Source organism: Papio anubis, chromosome 6, assembly GCF_008728515.1.
Source record: "Papio anubis isolate 15944 chromosome 6, Panubis1.0, whole genome shotgun sequence".
Taxonomy (NCBI): Eukaryota; Metazoa; Chordata; class Mammalia; order Primates; family Cercopithecidae; genus Papio; species Papio anubis.
Window position 1 is genome coordinate 161,794,639 of NC_044981.1, and position 10,021 is coordinate 161,804,659.

General features: G+C 47.1%; 1 long non-coding RNA gene across 1 annotated transcript; it reads left to right on the top strand.

Annotated features, from left to right (window-relative positions):
• Nucleotides 1–23: 23 nt before the first annotated feature.
• LOC116275394 lies at nt 24–710 on the top strand. Its single transcript, XR_004184476.1, has 2 exons — nt 24–308; nt 557–710. It is a non-coding gene; the product is annotated as an uncharacterized LOC116275394 (long non-coding RNA).
• Nucleotides 711–10,021: the final 9,311 nt, after the last annotated feature.

Sequence of the window (10,021 nt, forward strand, 5' to 3'; positions counted from 1 at the left end):
CCCTCCCTAGCTTCCCTCACTGCTGAGCAACCAGGCACAGCCTCTGCTGTGGAACCGCCCTCCAACCCCTCCCCTCTTCTGTGCCTGCGACTTTCTGGAACAGGGAGTACTGGTGTTTGCTTGCTTACTTTTTAAAGTGAAACACTTTTCGTGATCTGAAAAATATCAAAGTATTCTCGCATTCCCTAATTCCTCTCCAAAGCCCAGGGGGCAAAAGATAACTGGTCTTCAGGCATCTGCTATAGAAATGTGCAGATTGGACAGTGCGTAACCCACCCAACTGTACCTGGAGATCCAGCACAGAGCAGGTGCCAGTCACTTAGTGATCATTTAGTCGCTTTTTATTATTATCTATGTATTTGCTAGTGGGGAATTGAGGTCCTGTAGGGTAATTTGCCCAAAGTGAGTTAGCAGAGAATGGAATTTACAGATGTGTAAGTGCACATCTGTGTGACTGCAAAGTCCATCCTCTCTCCTCAGGCTATCCCATGTGTCAAGGGAGGGAAAAGCTAAAACTTCTATCTTTGAAAACTAATTCGGTTTATATGTCTTGCAGCCAGAAAGAGAGTACTGGAAGGGCGATTCTGGATCTCAGAAGTAACTTTGACACCAACCCTCACTGCTTACCGCTCTGAAATGGGAAAGACAGTGATGTAGGCGTCACTGGTTGTGCAGATGGAATTACACGGTGCTGTGAAGGAGGCGGGGCACACAGTGTTTGTTGTTCCTTTGTTTCTGTTGATGCTGCCTATTAGTTCAAACTGCACCATTTTGTGAGCCCCTCCCCATTTGCAGACCCTGGTCAAACAGAAATATTCCACGGGCGTCGGGCCACGAGAAACATCCTGTCCAACCACCTGACTTTCTTATCATCTCCTGCTGGGCAAAGCCCTGCCCGGCAAAGCCCCCAGCTGAAGGATCATCCTCATCAGATCCTGCTGAGCAAAGATCCAAGGAACATTCTATCACATCCCCCAAAAAACAGGGCCACACCACCTTGCCTTGGAACATCTTATCAACATCTTCCTGGGAAGCAGGCCATACCCACCAGGCCCCTCCCGCCCAGGCCTATAATTACCCCAGCCTGTAAGCCGAGGTCAGCACTGGCATTCACCTGGTCCCCCATCTCTGCAGGTCTTAGGCTGGACATAGAACCTGAATCGCTGGAGAGCTGCCAGTTCTCTCTTTCTTTTACCATCGCCTTCCCTTCCAAACCTAACACTGGACAGATCCTTGAAACATGAACATTCTGGAAACCAAGAAGCTGCCAGGACCCTCACCTGCTTAGCTGGTTTCATCACCAGGTGCGTTGGAATTCCTCCTGTGAAAAGGTCACCGGAGTGCTTACTGCTTGTCTCTCTGGAATGTGCATGGTAGTTAGGCATCTTAATCACGACAGAAAGGTCGACATGAAGATGCCTGAGCTGCGTGAGGTTGTCTAGATATGGGCACTGGCGAGGAAACGCTGTGTGCCGTCGCCTGCAGTTCATTATGAAATAGGCTCACATGGGCACTGGCGAGCAAGCGTTGTATGCCCCTCACCTGCAGCTCATTATGAAATAGGCTCACATGGGCAGCAGCCCAGGTTTTTAGATAACCAACAATTAGAGATGAAGACATGAACCTCTATGCTCAGAATTCCTTAGTAAACTAGTCAATGTCGTAAGTTCTAAAATAGCCCGTCGCTTCCACACTGCACAGTCAGGCAGAGAGGTGACAATAGGTGTTTTCCACTTTTCTTTCACAGATGGGCAGGAGGGACAAAGGGCCCCTCTGCAGACCCTGGGAGGGACAGTGATGAGGGGTGCGTCCCACTGCGAGAGCTCCTCACCTCTGGGGTTCAGCCTGTGCTACCCTCAGGCTCCTTGGCACAGACATGAATTTGACTCGTTTTACGTAGAACTTCTGAGTATTGGTTTTGATCAAAAGAAAATAATTTGTTTTCAGGGCCTCAGTTTCTCCCAAGTCATCCCTTATGGCAGAACACAAATGCAGTCAAATTAATTCATCCACCCCTTATTTATATGCTATCAAGATCAGAAAGTCAATGATCAAGTCAATATCAGGCCTTAAAAAGCCCACTTGTGGCTCTCCTATTGCTAAATATTTCATCAAAGCATTTGAAGCAGAAACACATTTAATCACGACATTATGAGTTGATGTGCCAGACACACACTGGATCTTCCTTGAGGCCAGACTTCTATGTAGAAATGGCCAAGAACTGCTCAGCAGGCAAATTGCGCCTGCACGTATTTCAGTGACTGTGGCTGCTGTTTTGCTTGTCCACTCTAGTTAGCACTTGAACACATCCTAAAACACTTGGACACTGAATGCAACCCGATGGTGAAACCGTTTTACCATCCCAACTAATCCATGCATCCACCCATCCTTTCATCCTACCCCTCATTCCAGAAAAAAAAAATAAAAATAAAACAGCATTGTCTACTATTATTTCTTTGCTAGCACTGCAGAAATGCACAATTAATTCCTTACTTTAAAAATGCTCAGTGGAGAGGAGACCACTGGGGAGTAAAATGCGTGTGAGCAGCAGCGGAGATGGGCATGGACCGGCAGAGGAAGGAGTTAAGGATTCTCATCTCATGGGCTGTGGAGGCTTCCAGGAAGACCACTTGTTCCAGGTGTGAAGGATGGGCGAGCAGGAGTTCCTTGTCAATCATGGGGGAGAAGAGGGGAGCATTGGTCAGAAGAACTGATGGGTTCCAAAAGGGAAGAAGTCACAAATAAGTGATTCCAGTTACTGCTTTTCAGCTATTAGAATCTGCTGTGTAAAAACAAACTGACTTGCAATAACTTTTAAAACATCTTTGTGCTTCCTAAGTTCTGGAGAAACTGAATGATGCTTTTAAGAAAGTTTAGATAGACTGTAAAGCAAATGCTGGCCTGGCAGGAGGATGTGGGGTTGGGAGTGGGGTGAGAATGCTGAGATGGGGCAGGGGCAGAGTCAGGAGGGAGTTTCAGTTTGGTCTTGAAGACGGCTGAAGAGTAATCAAGAGTCACTGAAAAATGTTTTACAGAGCGGGGTATCACCACTTTCTATTCTAGAGAGATGACTGTTGCTACACTTCATAGAGAATGAAGGGAACAGTGCTAAGAGCCAAGAATGACATCTCCAGCTCTAGGCATGTAAATGATGGTGGCTGGCAGTGACACTCCGAATTTTCCACCCTCCTCTTGATATGTCAGGAAAAGCCTCTTACCCATCGAAGGCCAAAGTGCTTGGCTCCTGGGCTCTCTTGCCCTCTTGCTTTTTCAAGGGCCCTGGTTCATTGGCCTGTTTTCCCATCTCCTCTCCTCTCCTCTCCTCTCCTCTCCTCTCCTCTCCTCTCCCCTCCCCTTCTCTCCCCTCCCCTCCCCTCCTCTCTTCTCCTCTCCTCTCTCGCTGCCTCTCTCTTGCATCACTCATCTTTGCTTTTCTATAGGAACATTTCTATCAGAAAACTAACATGCTAATTTTTCTCATCTCACACACACATATAAACAAGACCTTTGCATTGACTCTACACCTCTCTAAGGCAGGTATTCCACACAACAGATCCAGGTCAGAGTCTGTCACAGGAAGCTCTTGGCCGGCCTGCCAAGGAGGAGGAAACGCAAAGCTATCGCTCCGCCTGCGTTCTCTGTGAGGGAGTCTCCTACAGCACCGTTATCTGTGGCACAGGTGGGCCATTTCCACGTATCCCAAAGCTTCTCCTGTGGAGCCTGGATTTTGCCCTAAAGGTAATTTTCTGCAATATAGCTTCATTTTTGAGTGGTATTTGAAGGCAAAATAACTATAAGACTCTGGAAGTTTGAAAAATCGATGAAGAAATCGTGCAGACAGAACACACCTCTTGAAGGGCTCCCTAACATCCCTTCCCCACCGCCCACCTCCCCAGCAAATCCCTTTCCCCCTTTGGAAAGAAAAACAAACCTTCATTCAATGACATTGGTACGTAAAAGCTGCATTTCTTTATCTTCAAACTATTGTTTATCACTCATCTACACCTGCTTCCAAAAGCTCCATTATCTTTTCAACTGTGAAAATGATTTGGGCATCTAGGGGCAGGACAGGAGACACCAGGATTCCCCCATTAAGTGAGAGGTACGTGGGTCGGTCGTGAAAATGCCCCCAGCACATCCCATACCCTCTGGTGACTCTCTTCAGAGACCACCCATCTGACCAGATGCTTGTACGACTTCCCGCAGACAGCCCGTGTAGACAAGAAAATTCACTCACACCATCTCTCCGTCTGCTCTCTCTTCCATGATGACAGTGGGCCACTCCCACTTTTTCTCTTGGAAGTCATTCCGTACCAGTGCGTAAAGAGCACCTGACGTTTTACATGGCTGGGCAGTGTCCTATTGCATGAGTCTACTGTGATTTATTCTAATCCACAGACCACTGATGGACACATACGCTGTTTCCATTCTTCTGCCATTAAATCCCACTGCTGGTCCTCCAGTCACTTTATGTGTGCGCGAATCTGTAGGTAAACACAGAACTTGAGCACCTGGGGTGGAGTTGCCGAGTTTGTGCCCATGGGATATTGAGAAAGAGCGTCACATTGTTCTTGGAAGGGTTATTATGATTTTCTCAATCCCAGCAGTAATGAGAGTGCCTGCTGCTCCACCTCTTCATTACCAGATGGCATTTTCAAACACAATGTCACCACACCATCTGATCTTTGCCAATACAAGGTTGCCGACCAGATGTCAAGAAAGAAGGAAAATCTACAATGAAACTGTGAAGGAAAAAAAAAACCCCTAAGGTGTTATAAAAATACATTGTAAGTGCAGTGATGAGTCTTAAACTGTTTTACATAAGATGACCAGGGAAGGCCTCTATTTGCTTTGTGGCTGCCATGATAAATAACCATAGACTTAGCAGCTTGAAAGAAACATCAATTTATTTTCTCACATTGCTGGAAGTCTGAAGTCTACAATGGCTCTCACTGGCTAAAATCCAGGCGTGGGCAGTGGGCAGGGCTGCTTCCTCCTGGAGGCTACTGGGGAGAGTCCCCTTCCTTGCCTTTTTCAGTATCTAGAGGCCACCCGGTTCCTGGTTCCTGGGCCCTTCCTCCATCTGCAAAGCCGATGAGGCTGGGAGAGTCTTTCTCACATCCCAGACACCCTCCTGCCTCTCTGTTCTCTCCTTTTCTTTTGAGATGGAGTCTCACTCTGTCACCCAGCCTGGAGTACAGTGGCACCACCTTGGCTTGCTGCAACCTCTGCCTTCCAGGTTCAAACAGTTCTCCTGCCTCAGGCTCCCAAGTAGCTGGGATTATAGGCACCCACCAGCATGCCTGGCTAATTTTTATATTTTTAATGGAGTCAAGTTTTCGCCATGTTGGCCAGGCTGCTCTCAAACTCCTGACCATGGGGGATCCGCCCACCTCAGCCTCCCAAACTGCTGGGATTGCAGGCATGAGCCACTGCACTGGCCTGTTCTCCGTAAAAGGAGCCCTGTGATGACACTGCACTGGCCCAGGTAGTGCAGGCTCGTCTTCGTATTTTAAGCCCAGCTGTTCAGCAGCCCTGATCTCCTCTGCAGCTCCACATCTTCTCTGCCCAGGGACCTCACATCTTCACCAGTTCTGGGGATTAGAGTGTGGCTCTCTTTCACTTCAGACGAGGTGACAAAGAGCCAGAGGAAGAGAATTCTTGGCATCAAGCTAAAGAGTGTGGTGCAGACCTGACCTTCCTTTTCCAAAACTCGTGTGTGGCCTGACACTGGAGGTAGAGCATTGGCTAGGGATCAGGGAGATGGTCCAAATCGCTGTTTGTTTTTTGTTGTTTGCACTTCATTGGTCTGGTTTGTTTACGATTAGAGAGATTTGAGGGATCCCATGTTGAGGGAATGGGGCCAGTGGAGTGAAAAATGTTGAAAGTCTGGGAAACAGGGGCCATTTGATTTCATGACTTGGTACATGCCTAAAAGGTGTGTCTGGGCTGGGTGCGTTGGCTCACGCCTGTAATCCCAGCATTTTGGGGGGCCAAGGCAGGCGGATCACTTGAACTTGGCAGTTCAAAACCAGTCTGGGCAACATGGCAAAGCCCCTACCAAAAATACAAAAAAATTAGCCAGGTGTGGTGGTGTGTGCCTCTGGTTCCCAACTACTTGGGAGACTGAGGCAGGAAGATTGCTTGAGCCTGGGAGGTGGAGGTTGCAGTGAGCTGAGATCACACCACTTCACTCCAGCCTGGGTGACAGAGCAAGACCCTGTCTCAATACATACATACATACATATATACATACATACATAAATATATACATACATAAGTAAATGTAAAACTAAAGAAATAAATCAAAGGTGTGTGTGACCTGCTCCAAGGGAATCTTGCCATAGACAAGGGGGAAAGAAATTCACTGTTGCTGGAGATGGGAAAAGCAAACCAGAAGTGGGGTAATCCAGTTCTGTTTTCCAGTCATCCCAATATTAATGTAGTTCTTAGGAAAGCACACCTATGTGGCTCCCGGGGGATGATGTCGAGGCACTGCACGTGGGGCACACGGCCCTCTCCAGCCTGGCTTTGCAGAAACCAGAGGCCCTAATATTACGCCCTTTGAATTTCCCCAGGGGGTGGAGTTGGCTGAGTGCAAACACAGGGCGACGTCTGCGAGCTCGCAGCGCAAACGTGGGAACCCCAGCATGGTCTGGCTGCAGAGCCTGTGTACTTTTCCAATCAAACCCGCATCTATGGAGAAACAAGACATGATTCCTACCAACTGCTTTTCAAAATATTTGGAGTTGCTGATTCTTTACTGTTTCTGGTCCTTGTTTCACATTGCTGATATTTTCATTGGTAACAAGCGGTTGCTCGCATATCTAAAAATGAAATAACGGGAGGCCTATTGGTTCCTGAATACAAGGGCTAGAAAGGAATGAATGGAGCCTCCTTCCCACTTCCACAAGCGTTTCCAGTGAGGCTGAGGGTTGTTCCCACCCTTGAGAGCGAGACCTTCCCCTTCCAGGGCAGACAGGTGGCCACGGCCTATCTTTCCCCTAGGTGTTTTCCCAGCAGTACGGCAGACATACGGATTTTCTGTGTGTAGAACCCAGGGTGGGGGAGCATCGCTACTTTAATAACAAATAAAGCCAGAAGTTGTCCAAATAAGAATACACATGACTGACTTTTTAAATTCTTAAGGTTAGGAAATGTGAGCTGTCAGGGCAGAGACCTGAAGTCCTGGTTACTGGCCACCCTCTGGGCTGGCTGGGGAGGGGTGGCCGCTGGGAGGCTTTGGGCGCTTCTTTGATCTCTCTGTGCCCTTTACTCCCTTCTCAATGCAGCACCACAACCCAGAGGAGCCTCCACTGGCCGCCCCCACCGTGCTGAGGAGAGTGCCACTTAACACCTGGAGGGTTCGGTCCATTCATTCCTCCGAGCATTCCCCACACTTACCGAATCACAAGCCTCCTCCCCAGCCCACCCCCTCAGAGGCACGGAACTGGTTGGCATTTTGCCTGGAGACACTAACCTTTAATCTCTCCACCCTCTTTTCCCCTAAATACAATGGCACCGACATTGGGTGTTTTTTGGGGAGGGGGCGGCCCAGGATAATTTAAAGCCATTGTAATTTTTGCTTTGTCCACTCTGGCCTTCCCTTGTCATTCCCGAATCCCAGAGGGGTTTATGACACGGGCAGAAAGCAGGCATTTGGAATGATTCTCCTTTCTCCTTCTTGGTGTTTGTTTTGGAAACCGAATGTCATCGACTGTGTTGAAGGATTTATGCTGAGGGAAAAGGAGAGACAGTGGCCTTTAATAAGGGGAGGAGGGGAGGGGAGTCCAGCCTGGAAAGAGGACACCAGCGTGGACGGTGGACGGTGGACGGGGACCCCTGCCCCCGCGACGGTGCTGCGCTGGCCTGCCCTCCCTGGGGAGTCTGTCATCAGGACCCAGGCCAGGAGCAGCTTCTCAGGAATGCAGAGAGGCCTTCCTTGAACACTTGGAACAAATCTGAGAGTCTCCAAGGAACTGAAGGACGTCCCTAAAGATGAGTGGGATAAAAATTCCCTCCACCTAGCAAAAAGGGAGTCATCAGACTTGAGATTTGAAAATGAATTGGACATTTTTCTTCCACCTGGACTGTAGAGTATTGCAGATGCCCACTACACACCCATGTGCTATTCTTCCAAATAAGAGCGGCAGAGCGAGTGACCGTATGCCTGCCACCTAGGTGACACAATTGGTACTCTGACTTCCTTGTCTGTCCCTCCAACCACATTTTGTGCTGACGTCTTTGAGTCGGTAGTAAAGTGACGAGTCTTTACCCCTAAATAATTCAGCATTCAGCATGTCTACTAAAATAAAGACATTCTCTTTTAAAACCACAGACCATGGTTACTTAAGAAAATCAAGTCGTGACTTCCTGTCTGCAGACACCTAGCAAATATTCACATTTTCCACTTTTCCACAACATTTCTTCTATAGCTGTGTTTTCAAATAAGAATCCATATATTTGGTTATTATCCCCTTTTATTTATTTATTTATTTTTTAAATTTTACTTTAAGTCCTGGGATACACGTGCAGAACATGCAGGTTTGTTACATAGATATACATGTGCCATAGTGGTTTGCTGCACCCATCAGCCCATCATCCAGGCTTTCAGCCCCGCATGCATTAGGTATTTGTCCTAAATCTCTCCCTCCCCTTTCCCCCTAACCCCCAACAGGCCCCAGTGTGTGATGTTCCCCTCCCTGTGTCCATGTGTTCTCATTGTTCAACTCCCACTTATGAGTGGGAACATGCAGTGTTTGGTTCTCTGTTCCTGTGTTAGTTTGCTGAGAACAATAGTTTCCAGCTTCAACCATGTCCCTGCAAAGGACATGACTTCATTCTTTTTCATGGCTGTGTAGCATTCCACAAAGTATATGTGCCACATTTTCTTTATCCAGTCTATCCCCTTTTTAACAACTTTCTTTATATACATACAATCCAGCCATCTACATTGCATGATGCACTGGTTTTCACGATAGTCACAGAGTCCTGCTCTTTTCACCTAAAACAGTCACTCTTAAAAAATATTATATTGACATTTTTAAAAGACCAGGCTGGTTGTCTTATACCCTGTCTACTTTTGGGATTTTTCTGATTATTTCTTTCTGTGCTGTGGTTGAAATTATATTGGTTGATTCTAAATCAATAAAATTGAAGTTTGGTCTGAGGTTTAAATGGTTATAATTAAGTTGAATAGTTTGCTGACACTTCACGGGTGATGATCTGTGATTCCCACTGTTGAGGCAGGAGAATGGGGTATAGAGGCAGGGAACATAAGGCCAGTTCACCCCCCATTAACTGTGACAGGAAATACCCTCTCCATAGGGGGTACACCAAATAAATGACTTTGTAACTTTACTTCATCCTCTTCATTTACATAAGGTATATACCAGGTAACCAATGGAAACCTCTAGAAAGTAAACCCCAAACAATTCTGTAACGGGCTCCTGAGCCCCTGTGCTCAGGCCCAATCCCACCCTGTGGAGTGTCCTATCATTTTCCATAAATCTCTACTTTTGTTGCCTCATTCTTTCCTTGCTTTGTTTGTGCGTTTTTGTCAATTCTTTGTTCAAGAAGTCAAGAACCTGGACACCCAGCACTGGTAACACCTTCAGTGATGCAAAATTAAATCAGCTCACCCCTGAGGGGGTAGGTGGCCACCACGTCCTGTTACAGGTACAGTAAGCTTTCCCCTTTGCAATCAGCAGGGATGCTGCAGGGTGACACATGACTCATGCAACTCCCCAGATCCCTGAGCACCTGCCACCTCTGTTCATGCTCCTTGCCTGAATCCTTAAGTCAAGGGAGTTTGTAAATGTCCATTTCTTCCACATTGATGGCTATCATTTCTTCCATATTGTTGAGATGTCATAATGTCATTCTGAAAACTGGATTTTCCTCATCAATTTGGTACGTAATCTCCTAAATTGGGGAATATTTTATTCTATAATTACTGCTTTTGAAGTAAGGAATTGGTGTAGCAGTTACCTCTAAAACCACCTAATGAATTTATTCCTTC